This window comes from Odocoileus virginianus, chromosome 3 (assembly GCF_023699985.2).
Source record: "Odocoileus virginianus isolate 20LAN1187 ecotype Illinois chromosome 3, Ovbor_1.2, whole genome shotgun sequence".
In the NCBI taxonomy this organism is placed as follows: Eukaryota; Metazoa; Chordata; class Mammalia; order Artiodactyla; family Cervidae; genus Odocoileus; species Odocoileus virginianus.
In genome coordinates this window covers 29,553,942-29,575,174 of record NC_069676.1, presented here as the reverse complement: position 1 = coordinate 29,575,174, position 21,233 = coordinate 29,553,942, and the positions used below count along the sequence as shown (strand labels likewise).

The 21,233-nt window shown below is 35.3% G+C and overlaps 1 long non-coding RNA gene across 1 annotated transcript in view; it reads left to right on the top strand.

Moving 5' to 3' along the window:
- LOC139032213 (uncharacterized) overlaps positions 1–21,233 on the top strand; it is a 311,212-nt gene that overhangs the window by 191,799 nt on the left and 98,180 nt on the right. Inside the window, exon 3 of the long non-coding RNA XR_011484735.1 lies at positions 17,220–17,328. This is a non-coding gene — a long non-coding RNA (uncharacterized lncRNA). The remainder of the gene's footprint in view (positions 1–17,219; positions 17,329–21,233) is intronic.

Below are 21,233 nucleotides of genomic sequence, written 5' to 3'. Positions count from 1 at the left end.
GACCAGCACAGTGTTGGAGGGCATCCTAGGCAGGTGAGGTGGACTGTTACTCCCAGCAGTGACTCAAGAAAAGTATTTATTATTCTTATGTCTTGACTTGTTCTGTAGATTCTTTCTTTCTGATTTTTTTTCTCCACCCCCACTCCCCCCTCTCTCTTGTAGTTGTTGATTTCATTGGCACTATGAAATCTAGTGAATCTAATTAAGATTTTGAGCTTTTTTTTTTTTTTGGTCAGTCACATTTTTTATTCTTGTTGTAAACCTTTACATCTATGTTGAGTTCTGCAGTTCTGTGGAGTTTTCTTTCTTTCTTTCTTTTTCTATCTTCTTCCTTTTTTATTCTTTTCTCTATTTTTAATTTTTTAAACCTATTATTATTTTTTCTACATTTATTCATTTGTTTGCTTTTCCTACTGTTGTTTTCCCCTTGCACCTAATCTTTAATGTATATAAATCTTCTTCATCTACCTCTATTTAACTTGGCATATCTATTCTTTCTTTCTTTTCTTTCTTCCTTTCCTCTCAACATGTTTGTTAGTTTTGTTTTCATTGCTTTATTCCCCACTTGGCACCTTGCTTTAGTTTGGTTTTCCAATTTGTGCTTTAGTTAGTTTTGTTCTTAACTGGTAGATATACTTTTTGATTTTCTTTTTCACCGGGTTAATCTACTGTACTTTATTTTTGTTGGACTATTTTGATTTTGCTTATGGGTATATATGTATATGTGTATATTCCATTATTTTAATTATTATTTGCCTGATTTTGTAACTTCCATTTGTCTGGAGTTCATCTTTGGTTTTTCATTTTGGGGTATTTGTTTTAATCTCACTTAATGCCATAACAAACCACTTGTGGAATCCAGAGGCCTTGAGCCTTTGGAGTGGAAACACTGGCTCCAAGATCCTAGACTACCAGAGAACTAACTCTAGGGAGTATCAAATAGTGAGAACATACACAAAGGATACCACTTGAATATAAGACCCAGCATCATCCAACCACTAGTAGTAGCACCTTGTGCAGGAAGCCTCATCTAAACAACAAACAAAACAAAAATACAAACCCAGTCATCAGCAGACAGGATTACCACCTCAGTCAGCCTTGCCCATCAGAGGAAAAACAAAACAACAACAACATCAAAAACTCAGCAAAAAATCTCACCCTATAAGAGGCTTACACAAACCCTGGACTAACCCTCAGAGGGTAGAAACCAAAAGGAAGAAAGAATTCAACTTGGAAGCCAGAAGGAACAAACTAGAAACACAGAAGTCCAAATAAATGAAGTGGAAATAGGCAAAGAACCTGAAAAAGAATTCAGAATAATGATAGTTAAGATGATCAAAACCTTGAAAACAGAATAGAGGAAATACAAGAATCAAATGACAAATACCTAGAAGAATTAAAGAACAAACATACCAAGACAACAGAATTACTGAAATTAAAAACACTCTAGAAGGAATCAATAGCAGAATATCTGAAGCAGAAAAATGAGTCAGTGAGTGAAAAATAGAATGGTGGAAATTAATACTGAAGAGCCAAATGAAGTAAAAAGAATGAAAAGAATGGAGGATAGTCTCAGAGACCTCTGGGACAATGTAAAACACACCAACATTCAAATTATAGGGATCCCAGAAGAAGAGAAAAAGAAAGGGTATGAGAAGATTTTTGAAGAAATTATAGCTGAAAACTTCCCCAACATGGAAAAGGAAATAGTCAAGTCCAAGAGACACAAAGAGTCCCATACAGGATAAACCCAAGGAGAAAGACACCAAGACACATACTAATCAAACTATCAAAGACTAAACACAAAGAAAGAACATTAAAAGCAGCAAGGGAGAAACAGCAAGTAACATACAAGGGAAACGCCATACGCTTAACCGCTGATCTTTCAGCGGAAACTCTGTAGGCCAGAAGGGAATGGCAGGATATATTTAAAGTACTGAAAGGGAAAATATCTACAACCAAGATTACTGTACCTGGCAAGGATCTCATTCAAAATTGATGGAGAAATAAAAAGCTTTTCAGACAAGCAGAAGTGAAGAGAACTCAGCACTACCAAGCCAGCTTTACAACAAATGTTAAAAGGACTTATATAGTCAAGAAATACAAGAAAAATATCTACAAAATCAACACCAAACAATTAAAGAAATAGCAATAGGAACATATATATATCAATAATTATTTTAAATGTAAATGGATTAAGTGCTCCAACCAAAAGACACAGACCGGCTGAATGGATACAAAAACAAGACCCATATCTATGCCGTCTACAAGAAATCCACTTAAGACCTACAGACACATAGACTGAAAGTGAGAGGATGGAAATATATATTCCATTTGAAGAAATCAAAAGGAAAATCAAAAAATTTCTAGAAACAAATGACAATGAAAACATGACAACTCAAAACCTATGGGATGCAGCAAAAGCAATTAAAAGAGGAAAGTTTATAGCAATAATATCCTACCTCAAGAAACAAGAAAAACATCAACTAGACAACCTAACTTTACACTAAAACAACTGGAAAAAGAAGAACAAAAAAACAGCAAATTAATAGAAGGAAAGAAATCACAAAGATCAGGGTAGAAATAAATGGAAAAGATATGATAGAAACAGCAGTAAAGATGAATAAAACTGAAAGCTTGTTTTTTGAGAAGATAAACAAAATTGACAAACCTTTAGCCAGATTCATCAAGAAAAAAAAGAGCTAAGAATCAAATCAACAAAATTAGAAATGAAAAAGGAGGGGTTACAACAGGCAATGCAGAAATACAAAGGATTATAAGAGGCTTTTATGAACAACTAAATGACAATAAAGTGGATAACCTGGAAGAATTGCACAGGTTCTTAGAAAAGTTCAATCTTCCAAGACTGAAGCAGGAGGAAATACAAATTATGAGCAACCCAATTACAAGCTCTGAAACTGAAGCTGTGATGAAAAAATTTCCCAAAAAACAAAAGCCCAGGACCAGATGGCTTCACAGGAGAATTCTATCAAACATTTAGAGAAGAGCTAATGCCAATCCTTCTAAAACTCTTTCAAAAAATTGCAGAGAAAGGAACACTTCCAAATTCATTCTATGAGGCCACCATTACCCTGATACCAAAACCAGAGAAAGACAACACAAAAAAAGAAAACTACAGGCCAATATCACTGATGAACATAGATGCAAAAATCCTCAACAAAATTTTAGCAAACAGAATTCAGCAACACATCAAAAAGCTCATACACCATGATCAAGTTGTGGTTATTCCAGGGATACAAGTATTCTTCAATATAGAGAAATCAATCAATGTGATACACTATATTATCAAATTGAAAGATAAAAACCATATGATCATCTCAATAGCTGCAGAAAAAACCTTTGACAAAATTCAACACCCATTTATGCTTAAAACCCTTCCAAAAATGGGCAGGTAGGTTCCTTCTCAGAACCTCAACATAGTAAAGGCCATATATGATAAGCCTACAGCAAACATTATTCTCAATGGTGAAAAAGCATTCCTCCTAAGATCAGGAAGAAGACAAAGGTATCCACTTTTGCCACTATTATTCAACATATTTCTGGAAGTCCTAGCTATAGCATTCAGAGAAGAAAAAGAAAATAAAAGGAATCCAGATCAGAAAAGTAGAAGCAAAGCTCTCACTGTTTGCAGATGACATAGAAAACCCTAAAGATAGTTTCAGAGAATTGTTAGAGCTAATCAGTTAATTTAGAAAAGTTGCAGGATACAAAATCATTACACAGAAATCACTTGCATTTCTATATACTGACAATGAAAAATCAGAAAGAGAAATCAAGGCATCAATCCCATTCACCATTGCAACAAAAGGAATTAAATATCTAGGAATAAACTTACCTAAGGAGACGAAAGAACTGTATACAGAAAATCATAAGACATTAATGAAAGAACTCAAAGATGAGGTAAACAGATGGAGAGATATTCCATGTTCCTGGGTAGGAAGAATAAATATTGTGAAAATGACTATACTCTCAAATACAATCTACAGATTCGATGCGATCCCTATCACATTACCAATGGCATTTTCACAGAATTAGAACAAAAAAATTCACTATTCATGTGGAAACACAAAAGACCCCAAATAGCCAAAGCAGTCTTGAGAAAGACGAATGGAGCTGGAGGAATCAACCTTCCTACTTCAGACTATACTACAAAGCTACAGTCATCAAGACAGCATGGTACTGGCACAGAAACAGAAATATAGTCCAATGGAACAAGATAGAAAGCACAGAAATAAACCCATGTACCTATATGTACCTTATTTTTGACAAGGAGGCAAGAATATACAACGGGGCAAGGACAGCCTCTTCAATAAATGATGCTGGGAAAACTGGACAGCTGCATGTAAAATAATGAAATTAGAACACTTCCTAACACCATACACAAAGATAAACTCAAAATAGATTAAATACCTAAATGTAAGACCAGAAACTATAAAACTCTTAGAGGAAAACATAGGCAGAACACTCGATGTCAGAAATCAAAGCAAGATCCTCTATGATCCACCTCCTAGCATAATGGAAATAAAAACAAAAGTAAACAAATGGGACCTGATTAAACTTAAAAGCTTTTGCACAGAAAAGGAAACTACAAGGAAGCTGAAAAGACAATCCTCAGAATGGGAGAAAATAATAGCAATGAAACAACTGACAAAGGATTGATTTCCAAAATATACAAGCAGCTCATACAACTCAATATCAGAAAAAAAAACAATCAAATCGAAAAGCGGGAAAAAAACCTAAACAGACATTTCTCCAAAGAAGAAATACAGATGGCTAATAAACACATGAAAAGATGCTCAACACTGCTCATTATTAGAGAAATGCAAATCAAAACTACAATATCACCTCATACTGGTCAGAATGGCTGTCATCAAAATATCTACAAACAATAAATGCTGGAAAGCGTGTGGAAAAAAGGGAATGCTCTTGCCCTGTTGGTGGGAATGTAAATGGACACAACCAGTATGGAAGACGGTATGGAGATTCCTTAAAACCTAGGAATAAAACCACCATATGACCCAGCATCCCCACTCCTAGGCATATACCCTGAGGAAACTAAAATTGAAAAAGACACATACACTCCAATGTTCATTGCAGCACTATTTTCAATAGCTAGAGCATGCAAGCAACCTAGATGTCCATCAACAGATAAATAGATAAAGAAGTGTAGTACATATATACAATGGAATAATACTCAACCATGAAAAGGAATGCATTTGAATCAGTTCTAATGATGTGGATGAACTAGAACCTACTACACAGAGTGAAGTTAGTCAGAAAGAGAAATATAAATATTGTATTGTAAGGCATATATACAGAATCTAGAAAAATGGTACTGAAGAATTTATTTACAGGGCAGCAGTGGAGAAACAGACTTGGAGAATAGACTTATGGACATGGGGAGAGGGGAGGAGAGGGTGAGATGTATGGAGTGAGTAACATGGAAACTTACATTCCCGTATGTAAAATAGATAGCCAACGGGAATTTGCTGTATGGCTCAGGAAACTCAAACACGGCTATGTATCAGCCTAGATATGGGATGGGGATGGAAATGGGAGTGTAGTTCAAATGGGAGGGAATACATGTATACCTATGGCTGATTCATGTTGAGGTTTGACAGAAAACAACAAAATTGTGTAAAGCAATTATCCTTCAATTAAAAAATAAATTAATTAAAAAATAGGTATAGCAGCTATTGAGATAAGAATGCAGGCTATTTGGATTATGTTAATGTTCTTTTTCTGTTTTTTAATGTTCTATTCTGTTAATTCCTTTTTATTTTTTCTACATGTAAAATTAGAAATTACTTTCAAAATTAGAAAAATAAAATCTATTTAATGGAAAAAATTATATCATCAAAATGAATAAAAGGGTGAAATGATTAGAAACTTCATATTAGAAGGCATATAAATGGATGATATGTAGATACAATGAAGTGCATATTCAATCATTGCTAATCTGAGGAACACAAAACTACAACGTGATACTAGTACACACTTTAGGAATGACTAAAATTAAAATCATTGATAAAACAAAATATTTGACTGAATGTGAATCTGTAGAAACTGTCATTGATGTGGGTCTATAAATGTATAACTATTTTGGAAAACCATTTGACTGTTTTGTGACAAGTTGCATATACAACACATAATCATTTTGTTGGTAAATATTTACCCAAGAGAACTTTAATCATATGTCTACTCAAAGACTTGTGCATAAATGTTCATTGAAGTTTTACCTATAGTAGCTCAAAACTGGGGGGAAAAAAAAATGAAACTATGTCTATCTGTATATAAATAGACAATGTTTAATGTATCTGTCCAGTGGAATGCTGCTACTTAGCAGTGACAGTAATGACCTACTAATATACAACAATGTAGATAAATCTTAAAATCATTATGTTCAGGAAAAGAAGCCAGAGCCTTTATGCATAATTCCATTTATACAAAAAGCAACATAATCTACAATGATCAAAAAAGCAAATCAATACTAGTAATCAGAGGTGAAGAGAGGAATGGTATTCAAAGGGGCTTGTGAATCTTTGGCAGTGATGGAAATATTCTATATTTAATTATGGCGGTGGTTTGATGAATGGTATATATAACTGTTAAAACTTATTAAAATGTTCAATATAAAGATACTATACATAAATTATTTCTCTAAGTTGATAATGAACAAAGTAAGAGCTGGTTCAGTCATATATATTCATATATTTAATTGAATGATGAAAGGCAGGGCAGAATTAGGCTATATCCTTGTCAGTCTGTTTCCTCTCCCCAAACTCAAGGAAAGCTCGAGTTCTTAGATCACTTTGAATTCGTCTGGATCCTTATGACTAGCTTCTTGTGTAACAAATGTGAGTAGCACTGATTGAATTCTTACTGATTTAGACTTTTGCTAGGATCCAAAGGATTCTCATCCTATTAGTGCCCAGGTCCTATCCCGAATTCCCTACCTTTAGTTTTGATCTTGCCTCTCCAAGTACTTTAATGTTTTTCCAAAACAAATCTGCAGGGTAGGTAGAATTTTTACTGATCCTTTACAAGTAATTGGAGATGCAGAAAGATTCAGAAATTTTTTAGGACTAAAAGCCTACTATTTCCCTGTTAATATAGAAACATATGTGAAGGCAGAAGATATCTATCTTTTTATAATCTTTTAGCAATATGGAAAAGAGTAGAGTGTGTTCTTAGCAAAAAAAATATTTGCCACAAACCAAGTCAGGGAGCCACCCTGGAGAAAATAATGCTTATGAATCATCAGCCACATGGTGAAACTTATGATTTGCGATCCTTTCCACTGAGATAGTGGTATTGAACACTTCCACCCAACCCCAAACCAAGAGAAAGGGGCTCCCAGAAAATTTCCGACCACCCTGATTATCTGGATTCTTATATCTTAATTAGAGTTGGCCAAGATTCAGACCAATGTTTCCCTCCAGTGTTGTGACTGCAGAATGGCATTTGGTAAAGAAGTTCTCAGGGACACCTAAAATGAGTTTCCTGAATTCAGGGGATATGTGAACAGAAGGTCAAGATTCTACTTCCTTCCCAATAAACTTGAAACATTTCCCATAGTCACAAAAATAAAAGGGCTACATTTTCTGCTATCCTGAAAATAATTTAGAGAAGAAACAGGGAGAGTTGCATGGAATGAGCTAGTTATGCCCCACTGTGTTCAATCTGTCTGAATTTCCCCATGGGAATTTCCTTCAGTAAGTCCCTATTGCTTAAATTGTCCTTTATGGAAAAGTTTGAAAACTATTGTACTACATATGTTTTCCCAGGGGCAGTCAGGTGACTGTCCAGATGCGCTGTAGATAAAGTTGGACATGTGTCTTACATCACTCAGTTTCTCTTCAAGCCTTGGGAAGCAATTCAACTCTACAAGTATTGAAGTCATTGTGACATGTTGCTCCCAGAACTTTAATTTGTGTGCAAGTAAATCATGTGATATTTAAAGATGTCATTAAAAGTGAATGATTTCATATTATGATTGCTATTCCTGTCAGGGAAGCCTTCTAAAAGATATCAGATGTGAATTAAACTCTCCACGGGAAACTGGTGTTGTTTCTTGGTCTGTCAGATAATAAAATGTCAGAAGAAAGATGATAAGGAAACAAATTGCTTAAAGTGGTGTATTTGGCATGATGGAACTTTGAGTCTTATTTTCACAACCGGATTAGATAAAATTGGAGTTTAAAATTCTAATTTAATTTGGCGTGCCTTTCCTGTCTAGAGGCGGACTGATGTGATTCTAATATTCAGTGGGCTAAAATAAAAGATGACACCAAATTTCTCTTTTCTACTTTGTCTCCAGATTCTAATCAATAGTTTTCCTTTAGGTGTGTTCTGCCTTTCAAATAAAATCACTCAGCATGACTTTGTGCTATGCTTATGGCTATTTCTCTTTAAAGGATAAAACTTTAGATAAAATGCTACCACCACTTATTTTCCCTGATACTCAGTATAGCAGGAATAACAGTAAATATGTTTCCCCTAAATACCCATCTGGGAACAACAAAAGTATCTTCATTATTTAAAGTTACACCAGTATGAATATAATATATAAATTTTACAGATGATCTTTTATGTTATCTAACTAAATGTATATTGAGATTTTTAAGGGAAAATAATGATCAAAAATATAAGGGGTTTGATTGATTTTTTTATTAAAAGGAATCTGTTTTCCTGTTAAGTACACATGACAAATATGTTGCCTACATGCTTACATGTGCCTTAAAACAGAGAAATGTGATTTCAAATACCAGTAATTGCTTCTGGGATTCCATTAGAGTATAAAGATTACACCGAGTATATACAAATCTATTGACACATATGAAGACTTTTAAGAGAAAAAGTAATCTTTATCCTTCTATGAGGGATCTTTAGTATACTCAGTTTTCCCCAAATTATAATGTTTCATTATAACAGAGACATTAAATAGAGTCAGTATAAATAACTTTTTTATGAGTAGCAATGTGTTGAATAAAAATTATTCCTACTGATGTCCTTAACTATGTTTTGAGCAAGACATTTATTACTCTAGATGTCATTTGAAATTTGTAGTTTCTTCTTCCCGAATTCAATATCAGACTTTGGATATTATAAAACCAACAGGGAAAAAGCTTCTTTTCCTTATTTATGTATAGAACTTGACATTTTCCTCCACAGAGATAACTGTTTACAGCTCATTTATGTCTTCATCAGAGAAAAAATGGCACAAACTTTTTTCTTGGAGAATTTCTAATAATATTCCAAATTAATTATAACAGCAAAAGAAAAATATTTATGTTTATAAACCTGTGAAATAATTTTTATTGAATAATATATCTTTCTTGAAACACCAAGCAAAATATATTGTCTTTTATTTTACTCTAATGTGATTTGGAGGTTTTCTGTTAATCATATGACACTTTAGTCTCAGCTATATAAAGATATCTTGTCTTTAAAATATACTCAGTATTTGCTCTCTATTCATATAATTCATATATGTACATATGTTTCTTTTCGTTTTTCATTAGAATCAAGAGAAATTGACACTGCACTTGATGGCTATTTTCATGAACTAAGAAAGGATTAGATGGTGTGAGGAAAAGCTATATGAAAAATTCCTTGGGTCCAGACTAAGTCACTACATTTATTCTGAGGAATGATTATTGGAGCAAGTCATTTTTGATGTGCTAAATGAAGTGCAAAATTATTGTATTAAATATATTAAGCATTTTATGAGTTTAAAATACAGAAAATACATAGCATGCAAACATGCAAACAGTGGCAAAAGATGAGTGGATCAGGCAATGTTTCAGTTCAGTTCAGTCGCTCAGTCATGTCTGACCCTTTGCGACCCCATGGACTGCAGCACTCCAGGCCTCCCTGTCCATCACCAGCTCCTGGAGCTTACTCAAGCTCATGCCCATCATGTCAGTGATGCCATCCAACCACCTCATCCTCTGTCATCCCCTTTTCCTCTGGTCTTCAATCTATCCCAGCATCACAGTCTTTTCGAATGAGTCAGTTTTTCATTCAGGACTGGGTTCCTTTAGGATGGATTGGTTGGATCTCCTTGCAGTCCAAGGGACTCTCAAGAGTCTCCTCTAACATCACAGTTCAAAAGATTCAATTCTTTGGCAGTCAGCTTTCTTTATAGTCCAACTCTCACATCCATACATGACTACTGGAAAAACCATAGCTTTGATTAGATAGACCTTTGTTGGCAAAGTAATGTCTCTGCTTTTTAATATGCTGTCTAAGTTGGTCATAGCTTTTCTTCCAAGGAGCAGCCATCTTTTAAGTTCAAGGCTGTGATCACCATCTGCAGTGATCTTGCAGCCCAAGAAAATAAAGTCACAGTTTTCATTGTTTCCCCATCTATTTGCCATGAACTGATGGTACCAGATGCCATGATTAGTTTTCTGTATGTTGAGCTTTAAGCCAAAGTTTTCACTGCCCTCTTTCACTTTCACCAAGAAGCTCTTTAGTTCTTCTTTTTCTACCATAAGGGTGGTGTCATCTGCATATCTGAGGTTATTGATATTTCTCCCAGCAATCTTGATTCCAGCTTGTGCTTCATCCAGCCCAGCATTTCACATGATGTACTCTGCATATAAGTTAAATAAGCAGGATGACAATATACAGCCTTGACGTACTCTTTTCCCAATTTAGAATCAGTCTGTTGTTCCATGTTCAGTTCTAATGGTTGCTTCTTAACTTGCATACAGATTTCTCAGGATGCAGGTCAGGTGGTCTGGTATTCCAATTTCTTGAAGAATTTTCCACAGTTTGTTGTGATCCACATAGTCAAAGGCTTTGGCATAGTCAATAAAGCAGAAATAGATGTTTTTATGGAACACTCTTGCTTTTTTGATGATCCGGTGGATGTTGGCAATTTGATCTCTGGTTCCTCTGCCTTTTCTAAATCCAACTTGAACATCGGGAAGTCCTCAGTTCATGTACTGTTGAAGCCTGGCTTGGGGAATTTTGAGCATTACTTTGCTAGTATGTGAGATGAATGCAATTGTGTGGTAGTTTGAACATTCTTTGGCATTGCCTTTCTTTGAGATTAGAATAAAAGCTGAACTTTGCAGTCCTGTGGCCACTGCTGTCTTCCAAATTTGCTGGCATATTGGGTGCAGCACTTTCCCACCATCATCTTTTAGGATTTGAAATAGCTCAACTGGAGTTACATCACCTCCACTAGCTTTGTTTGTAGTGATGCTTCCTAAGGTCCATTTGACTTTGCACTCCTGGATGTCTGGTTCTAGGTAAGTGATCACACCATCGTGGTTATCTGGGTCATTAAGATCTTTTTTTGTATAGTTCTGTGGATTCTTGCCACCTCTTCTTAATATCTTCTGCTTCTGGTAGGTCCACACCATTTCTATCCTTTATCGTGCCCATTTTGCATGAAGTGTTCCCTTGATATCTCCAATTTTCTTGAAGAGATTTCTAGTCTGTCCCATTCTATTATGCAATGTTTAGGGATTCCAATAATTATGTGATTTCTTAGGGTAAGTAATAAGATTTTAAAAGCTTTATAATGGATTATACTTTCATATAGACATATATTATAGTTGAGTAATCTTAATGATGGAATCTACTGGGATAATCACTGTTTATTACTATCAAGGAAGGTGGGTTCATTGCAATAGAAGCAGATTCCCTTCTTTGAATGATGATATTAGTTTCCTCCAGCTGCCATAAAGAAGTCCCACAGATTGGATGCCTTAAACAACACAAATATACTTCCTCACAGTTCTGGAGACTAGAAATCCAAAATCAGATTGTTGGGAGATCGATTCTTTTGAGGCCACTCTCCAAGCTGTCTTCTCCTGGGATTTTCACATGGCTTTCCTTCTCTCCTCTATGTTCTAATTTCCTTTCCCAGGACACCAAGTCACATTGGATTAAGCCCCACTCTAATGATCACATTTTAACTTAATTGCAGTCATATTCTGAGGACTTCAACATATGATTTTGGAAGGGGGAGAGTTGTGAAGCACAGCTCAGGCAGTAACAGTGACCGTGCCTATTTCATGGGGGGTAAATTCTACAAACCAGCTGTGTGTTTCTGACCAAGGTCACAAACTTTCTGGAGCTGCAGTGACCTTGACACACATTCCATCCACTGTAATGCCTTATCCCCCAGGCTTGGGGGGGAGGGGCGGGGGATAAGTCACCCTGTGTGGTTCCTCCATTGTTTCCAGCTGGCACTAGGGAAAGTATGTGGATTTCCTCTCCCCCAGTGATGGTAAGCTTCTTAACATCCAAATGCAGTGGTCCCAGGGAAGCTGTGGTCTGCCAGAGTGAGGAAAAAAACATCGTCCATAAGCGGAAATAAAAACAACATGCAGGGAAAAAAAAATCCTCATGTGGATGCAAGCAGGGATGAGAGACAGAGAGCTCTCCTGATAGCTTTCCAATTCCTGGAGGAGCTCCAGCCTTGCTTCTTTGTGTGTGTTGCCTCTAAATTGTGTTTGTTTGTTTACTTTGGCTAAGTTAATATATAATATGTAATACCTATGTAGAAGCATTCAAATTGTATATACCTTTAGGTCTTAACCCTTAATTTTTTTTTTAGTATATTGGAAGGATATATTATACTTAGTAGGAATCTCTCATATTCTCAATGAAAAATATGGGGGAACCAATGATGGTACCTGACATTTCTATAACTTGGGAGACATGGTTTCCAGATGCTCCTGAATCTGTTCATTTTTACTTCCACAAGGGGGCTGGGTTCAGCATATGACATTTTTTTTCCAAAGTGGATATACATGGGACAAAAATGATTATGTATCTGCCAGTCACAACATATAAAATATTGAGTTAATTTAGAAACAAATAGGTTGAAGTTATACAGTAACTTACATTATCAGAAAATGAAACCATTCTGTAAAACATGAAATTTCCCTCTCAAATATTATATTCAGTTATATACTTCTAATGTCAACTTGGAGATTGTTCTTATTATACTATGATTTATTTACTAAGTGGAGTAAGGAACCAGGAAATTGGATTCATTAAATCTGCTTAGAGCCTGGACCTACCACAAATATCGTATTATCTCTTTAATCAAATATACTGTACTAAGAAATAGCACATATACATAGTTGCTAATTACTTACTTTCAAAGTTGTGGGCCAATGCTCTTACATGCAGAACACTGACTTTCTAATATGAGGGTCACAGGTAAACTGTTTTCCTTATACCGGAGCTCAGATAATATTTTTCTAAATTTTCTTCATTGATTTCTTAAAGAGTTTCTTTCCAAACCTAGATCTGTGTAGGAATCTTCTAGAGATCTTTTTCTTTTTTTAATTAATTTTTTAAATTAGTGTAATTTTCTCTTGATTTTTATTGGTAATAGCTGTTTTACAATGTTGTGTTGGTTTCTACCGTCCAGCAAAGTGAATCACCTGTGTGTAGCATATGTTCCCTCCCTTTTGGATTTCCTCCCCACTTAGGTCACCACAGAGCCCTGAACAGAGAATATCTTTTAAGTATATGCATTTCATTTTAGTACGTCTAGAGCAGGATATGAAAGTCAGCATTTCAATAAGCAGCCCCAAGTGATACAATGCTGTTTGTTCATGAGCCACATTTGTGCGGTGAGGACAATCATCCTCCCAGAAGAAATCCTGTTCTAACAATTTGTATTGCAGAAAATTTCTCAAAAAACCGTCATAGGGTGGTTACATTTTTGAAAAGTGAATGATCTCCTATGAAAATATGTATATTTCTTTTCAATAGATAAACTATGTGAGGCACATATTGACAGAAACTCTCTTTGACTAAACTCTATATTAGCTCTTCTAAGAATTCTAGGACTCAGCTTCAGCATTCATCCATTTTAGGGCCTGCATGAGTAGTTAGAGCAAGAATCTACCTAAGTCATTTTAGAAAAATCCTTACCCTTGATGTCGATCATCCTGGATGTCTGATCAAATTTCTCCTCCTCCACCAACCTGCAAGTGATATCTAATCACCCTGGCCTACCTTCAAGAATTCCATTAGTTCTATTTAGCCAGAATGCCCTCTTACTCATGATATTTTTTTTTTATTAATTTCCTTTTTTCTGACTCCTTGGCTATAAATTCCAACTTCTTCTTTTTGTCTTTGGAGTTGGGCCCATTCTCTCTCCCCTACTGCACATCTCCATTAGAGTTGAACCTTGAATAAAGTTTTCCTTACTGTCTTTAGTTGGGCTTCCCTTGTAGCTCAGTTGGTAAAGAATCTGCCTGCAATTCAGGATACTAGGGTTCGATTCATGGGTAGGGAAGATCCCCTGGAGAAGGAAATGGCAACACATTCCAGTATTCTTGCCTGGAGAATCCCATGGGCAGAGGAGCCTGGCAGGCTACAGTCCATGGGGTTGTAAGAGTCAGATGCAACTTAGCAACTAAGCCACTACTGTCTTTACTAACTATGGAACAAGTTTTTCTTTAACAATAATGCTCATCTACTCATTTAAATATTGGCTTTAGTAGAATAAAACCACTTATAAATTTATGATGATCCATCTGATATGTTTTATTATTTTTCAGCTATCATGGTTTGATCACTGCAAGAATAAAAAATATTTAAATTTTAGGATTAAACATTTTGACAGCTCAACTTCTCTCAAGATATTCCTTGGGTGTTGTTGAAACCTTTGACAACAAAAGGTTAAAACAAAATGAAAAGACTGAATTATGCTTAATTTATACAAAGATTTAGCCGTCCTGCACAAGGTACTGCTAAAGAAAAAGTTATCTATTACACTTGCTTAAGATGATGAAGTCAGCTTTATTTCAGATCATCACAATAGGCATAGGGCCTAATGCAATGGGATTGTGCAGTAGGTAGGAGAGAGATTGGGCTCAAATGCAAACACGGCATGTGCAAGAGGAACTTTATAGCCAAGGTAACTATGATTTTTTAAATAATGTTTTACATGTTAAAAACCTCAGCCAAAATGGCTGATATTGCTAATATGAAAACGTAAGTGAAGAAGACTTAAAGATATGTGCTTACCTAAGTAATTTTTGGAGGGTAAAGAGAAAACTATAAGATCATAATCTATTAAATAAATTCATAGGATTATTTCAATTCAAAAATGTATGGATTATAGGCAAGGCTGACTTTAACCAAATATAGAATTGAATCATTTCTAAGGAAAAACAAAAACAAAAACTGTAAATAAATTGTGCATAAATATTGAAAAGTTAAGGTACAAGCCGTAGTAACATTGAATAGGAATACATCCTAAAAGCTTGAAATTAATGAACTAATTTAATATGTTTATAATAAATATGTGATCAGCACTAGAAAACAGTTGCTAGTTGGAAAAATTTTTGGCTGCAAGTAACAAAGATGACCTAACAGTGACATAAACAGCCTATAATTTATTTTTGGTTAAATTTTTCAACTATGGCATCAAGGGACACAATGTCTTGCCAGCTCATGTGAAAATGACGATCAAGCAGGAACAAAGAGGAAAGAGGCCTTTTTCTTAATCTTATTCCCTCTACATCATCATCCCCCTCCTGCTCTACTCCCGTTGATTCTCTTCCTTCTTTGGGTAACCAGAAGGTTGTGACACAAGCACCTCTTACTCAAGACAGCTCCCCTTTTGTCTCCTTATCTCTCTGTCTAGTTGCATAGGAAACAGAAACTGGCCAATGAAAGTTTCATCTTCAGATCAATATCGTGTATTTTCTTTTATAAATGAGATAGATGCTCAGAGGGAAGAAGCCTAGTGTTAGAAAGATGCTCCGTGGTGCCACAATACCAAGATCCTTTCATCTGTGCTAGACTGGATATTAGTAAGTCATGTAACTATGTAAAGTGATACATGTTAACTAAGCTTATTGTGTAATCATTTCACGAGTTACACGTGTATCAAATCATGTATGCATTGGACCAATGCAGTGCTGTATGTCAGTTATATCTTAAACTGAAAAACAATTTAAAAATAAGAAATAGACAAAAGAGGGGCTCTATTAAAATTCAAGTATAGAAACACATTAAATTAAAACATATAGCTGGGTCCTGTAGTCCTTTTTTCCCCCTCCAGCTGGTCACAAGACAGTGACTTCTTGTCCTCCATGATGTGCTGTGTGTTTAGTCACTCAGTTGTGTCCTACTCTTTGTGACCCCGTGGACTGTAGTCTGCCAGGCTCCCCTGCCCATGGAGGATTCTCCAGGCAAGAATACTGGAGTGGGTTGCCATGCCCTCCTCCAAGGGATCTTCCTAACCCCAGGATCAAACCCAGACCTCCAGCACTGCAAGTGATTCTTTACTGTCTGAGTCACCTACATGTTTAATAATATTCCCGCTTTCGGTCATCATTTCAACAAATCAATATGTATTCCACACTTGGTATACCTAAGCTATCATTCAGACGGATCTGAGTTCTTGATGATCCTTCTTCTGTTGCATATCTGTGGTTAACCTTTACCACTGATTGTGGCTGAGGGGCCTCTGGATGTCAAATATATAGGTACAGGTGTAGATAGATACAGAGACATACTGAGATGGATATCAGAGATTCTTGATAGAGGTATATTAACATTTTGAGCTGCATAATTATGTGTTGCCCTGTATATTGTGGGATATTCAATTCAGCAGCATTCTTGATGTTTGCCAAGAACATGTAACAGTCTAAGTTGTGACATCTGCAAATATCTCCAGATATTTTCAAATGGCCTCTGGGGACACATATCCCAAATTGAGAAAAGTAAATATAGATATATTAATATAGATATAGATATTCTTTTTTATATAAATGTATTTATTTTAATTGGAGACTTTAATTGAAGCTATGATTTTCTAAATATCTATTACACTGCTCCCTTTTATTTGGTCTATTTTTTGCTTTACACTTTTTGTATTTTGTTAGGCATATATATTTATGATTGCTCTGTCTTCATGAATTTTTTCATTTACTTCGATGAATGATACACTTTATCTTTTATAATTTTCCCTTTTTCTTACTTATTTGTGTGTATATGTGAGCATGTGTGTGCATCTGTATAATAAAATGTACACTTCAAAATTTTTATGATTTCTACGCCAACTCTTTTAACTGTCTATGTGGTATATTTGAGCATTTATAGCAAAGGTTACAAATCTATAGAAAGGGGAAAAGATGATAAATTGATAAAAATCTGCATTTCTGTGTGTAACTTCATTTATTCATTTTTTGACTTCTCAGGATGATAACTGTTCACCTTAAATCACTCAGTAAAGACAAAGACACCTTTTGGCCCAACAGTAAGAACAAAGGAAATTCTTTACTTGAAAATGAAAGTGAGCCACTAATTGTAAGTACTGCATACTTTCCTTTTTCAGCATAATATTTCCTACATATTAATTTGAAAATAAAGAGCTTATATTTCAGTAGTATTAACTCAGAATAGAGTTGGAAACATAATATGCAACAATATAGAAAATTTTTAAAGCGTCTGAAAAAAAATCCCTCCCCCCAACAAACAACAATAGAACTAGATGAGTGTATATGATGACATCATTGCAGATGAACTATGGATTGGTGCCAAGGGGACCATAAATATTTAAGGTAAGTTTCTGATTTACTTGTCAGGAATGAAGCTTTACAGAGGTAAGTCAGTGTTCAGCTCTCTATTGTTATGTAACAAAACTATCCTCTAACCCTGGATTTATGGTGGCTTTAAGCCACCATATTATGTATCAGTGATGTTGTGAGTCAGTAATTTGGAGAGGCCTTGTCTGGGAGCTTCTTCTCTGGTTCACATGGTACCTGCTGGTACAGCTAGGGATGGAGGATCTGCTTCCACATTGCTTTCTTTGCCTCTTCTAGGACCAGACACAATTAGTTAGAAAAATAAAAAGTTTACATAAATTTGACTTTGTGAGCAGTGATGTCCAGTTGTAAATAAATACCTGCATATAGAAATACAAGTTTTTGCAATAATAATAAAAAATTATGAATTGATAAATTTTATCTCAGGAATACAATAAGGGTTAGCACAAAAATCTTCATTATTATTTACTTTTTGGAGTGTAGTTGATTTACAGTGTTGTGTAAATTACAGGTGTACATCTCAATGATTCAGTTATACATGCATATATGTCTATTTTTTCAGATTATTTTCCCTTATAGATTATTACAAAATATTGAGTATAGTTCTCTGTGTTATAAAATAAGTGTTGATTATCTGTTTTATACAGAGTAGTGTGTGTGTATGTTAATCTCAAACTACTAATTTATCCCTCCTCTCCCATTTTTGTTCTTGGTGACTCTAAGTTTCTCTTCTATGTCTATGAATTTCTTTCAGTTTTGTAAATAGTTCCATTTATGTCATTTTTTTAGATTCCACATATAAATGATATCAAATGATATGTCTTTCTCTTTCAGACTTAATGCCAGAAAGATGATAGTATGATAGTCTACCATACATATCTTAGTATGATAGTGTCTAGGTCTATCCATATTGCTGCAAATGGCTCAGTTTCATCCTTTTCAATGGCTGAGTAATAGTGCATTATATATATGTACCACATCTTCTTTATCCATTTCTCTGTTGAGGGATATTTAGCTTGTTTTCATAACAGTCTCTATTTAAATAATTCATGATACAGTAAGGAGGAGAAAATTCATAATATCTTCTTGATTGAAGCTTAAGAAAAATTTGATAACTTCTGAATTTTTAAAAATATTAGCAATTTAAGTGAAAGAGGAGAGTGAAAAAGTTGGCTTAAAGCTCAACATTCAGAGAACTAAGATCATGGCATCTGGTCCCATCACTTCATGGCAAATAGATGGGGAAGCGATGGAAACAGTGAGAGACTTTATATTGGGGGGCTCCAAAATTGCTTCAGATGGTGATTGCGGCCATGAAATTAAAAGACACTTGCTCTTTGGAAGAAAAGCTATGACCAACATAGAGAGCATATTAAAAAGCAGAGACATTACTTTGCCAACAAACGTCCATCTAGTCAAAGCTATGGTTTTTCCAGTAGTCATGTATGCATGTGAGAGTTGGACTATAAAGAAAGCTGAGCACTGAAGACCTGATGCTTTTGAACTGTGGTGTTGGGGAAGAATCTTGAGAGTCCCTTGGACTGCAAGGAGATCCAACCTGTCCACCCTAAAGGAGATCAGTCCTGAGTATTCATTGGAAGGGCTGATGTTGAGACTGAAACTCTAGTGCTTTGGCCACCTGATGTGAAGAGCTAACTCATTTGAAAAGACCCTGATGCTGGGAAAGATTGAAGGTGGGAGGAGAAGGGGATGACAGAGGATGAGAAGGTTGGATGGCATCACCGACTCAATGGACATAAGTTTGAGTAAGCTCCATAAGTTTGAGTCAGTGATGGACAGTGTGGCCTGGCGTGCTGCAGTCTATGGGGCCGCAAAGAGTTGGACATGACTGAGCAACTGAACTGAACTGAACTGAAGAATAAAGAGATATTTCCTTACTTAATATAGGACATCTAACTGAAAACCACATCACATGATATGAAGCAAAATTTATAAATAAACTTTAGAATTATTAACAGATATGCTCAACATCACTACTGTGGTTTGTTACTAGTAGAAGTTTTAACAAGTTCCTCCAAATTCCTCCATCCATTCTCTTCTTCAGTCCTTGTGAACTATAGACTTATTTTTTCTTTCTTTTTTTTAAATTTATTTTAATTGAAGGCTAATTACTTTACAATATTGTGGTGGTTTTTGCCATACACTGACATGAATCAGCCATGGGCATACATGTGTTCCCCATCCTGAACCTGCCTCCCACCTCCCTCCCCATCCCATCCCTCTGGGTCATCCCAGTGCACCAGCCCTGAGCACTCTGTCTCATGTGTCAAACCTGGACTGGCGATCTGTTTCACATATGATAATATGCATGTTCCAATGCTATTCTCTCAAATCATCCCACCCTCGCCTTCTCCCACAGAATCCAAAAGTCTGTTCTTTAAATCTGTGTTTCTTTCGCTGTCTCACGTATAGGGTCATTGTTACCATCTTTCTAAATTCCATATATATGCATTAATATAATGTCCGTATGAACTATAGACTTTTGATTATTCAAGTCTTGTTCTTTCAAAACTCCATGTGTTTATCTGGAATTACCTTTTCTGCTTTTTCTGACTATTGACTTCCAAGCCTTCTTTGATCCTCTTAGCCCAAGTTCATCTATTCTGTGAAATTTCCTTGAGTCCCTCAGAGTTGGTAAACTCATTTTCATTGACCTCTTTTTGTATTGCTTTTGAAATTGAATTGTAATTATCTTTTAGTGTCAGTTTGTTTTTCCCACCAGAGTAAGTGCTCTTTGAAGTAAAAAACAAAACATTAATCATTGCATATCTGAAAAGTAACCTAGTGAATGGTAAATTGTAAGCATTGTAGGTAAAATGCTTAACTGTAGGCTTTTAAAACTATAAATAAATCCACAAGTTTTACATTTTATTTTTAAGGGAGCCTGATGGTTTCTACTCAAAATTTTGATATGTTTCTCTCTAAAATTACATGGAATATTTGTTCTTTATACATATACATATTAATTATGACTCTGATATTTTAGATGTAACATAAGGTTATACATTGTCTCTTTGAGGCAATAGAACAATTGTCATTCTTCTGGAAGTCAGTAATTAATTCTACTAAATCATCTGCTAATGCATATACATCAGCCCTCCTTATCCACAGGGGATATGTTCCAAGACTCACAGTGGATGTTCAAAACCACAGACAGTACCAAATGCTATATATGCTATTTTTTTCCTACGCTAATGGTCAGGGAGTATACACAGCATGAATAAGTTGAACAAAGGAATGTTTCAGCTACCATGTGGGACAGCGCTGGACAGACTTCACCTTGCTGCTGAGAATCATATGCAATTTAAAATTTATGAATTGTTTATTTCTTGAATTTTCTATTTAATATTTTTGAACCACAATTGACAGGTAACTGAAAGAAAACTATGGGTAGAGGAGAACTACTGTATCAGTTAACATGTGTTAGCATGGCAAGATGGTTAGGAACAAACCCATTTGAGAAGAAAATAAAATGCTTCAAGACCTGCACATAGAACATAGCATGTGTTCAAAAAGATATTGGGGACAGGATTGTTTGAAAAATTAGTTTGACAGAACATCTTAGATAAATAGGTAGATAGAACTGCATAGTGTAGAAGTAGAATAATGGTATAAAGATAAACATGCACGCACTTACTATTCCAC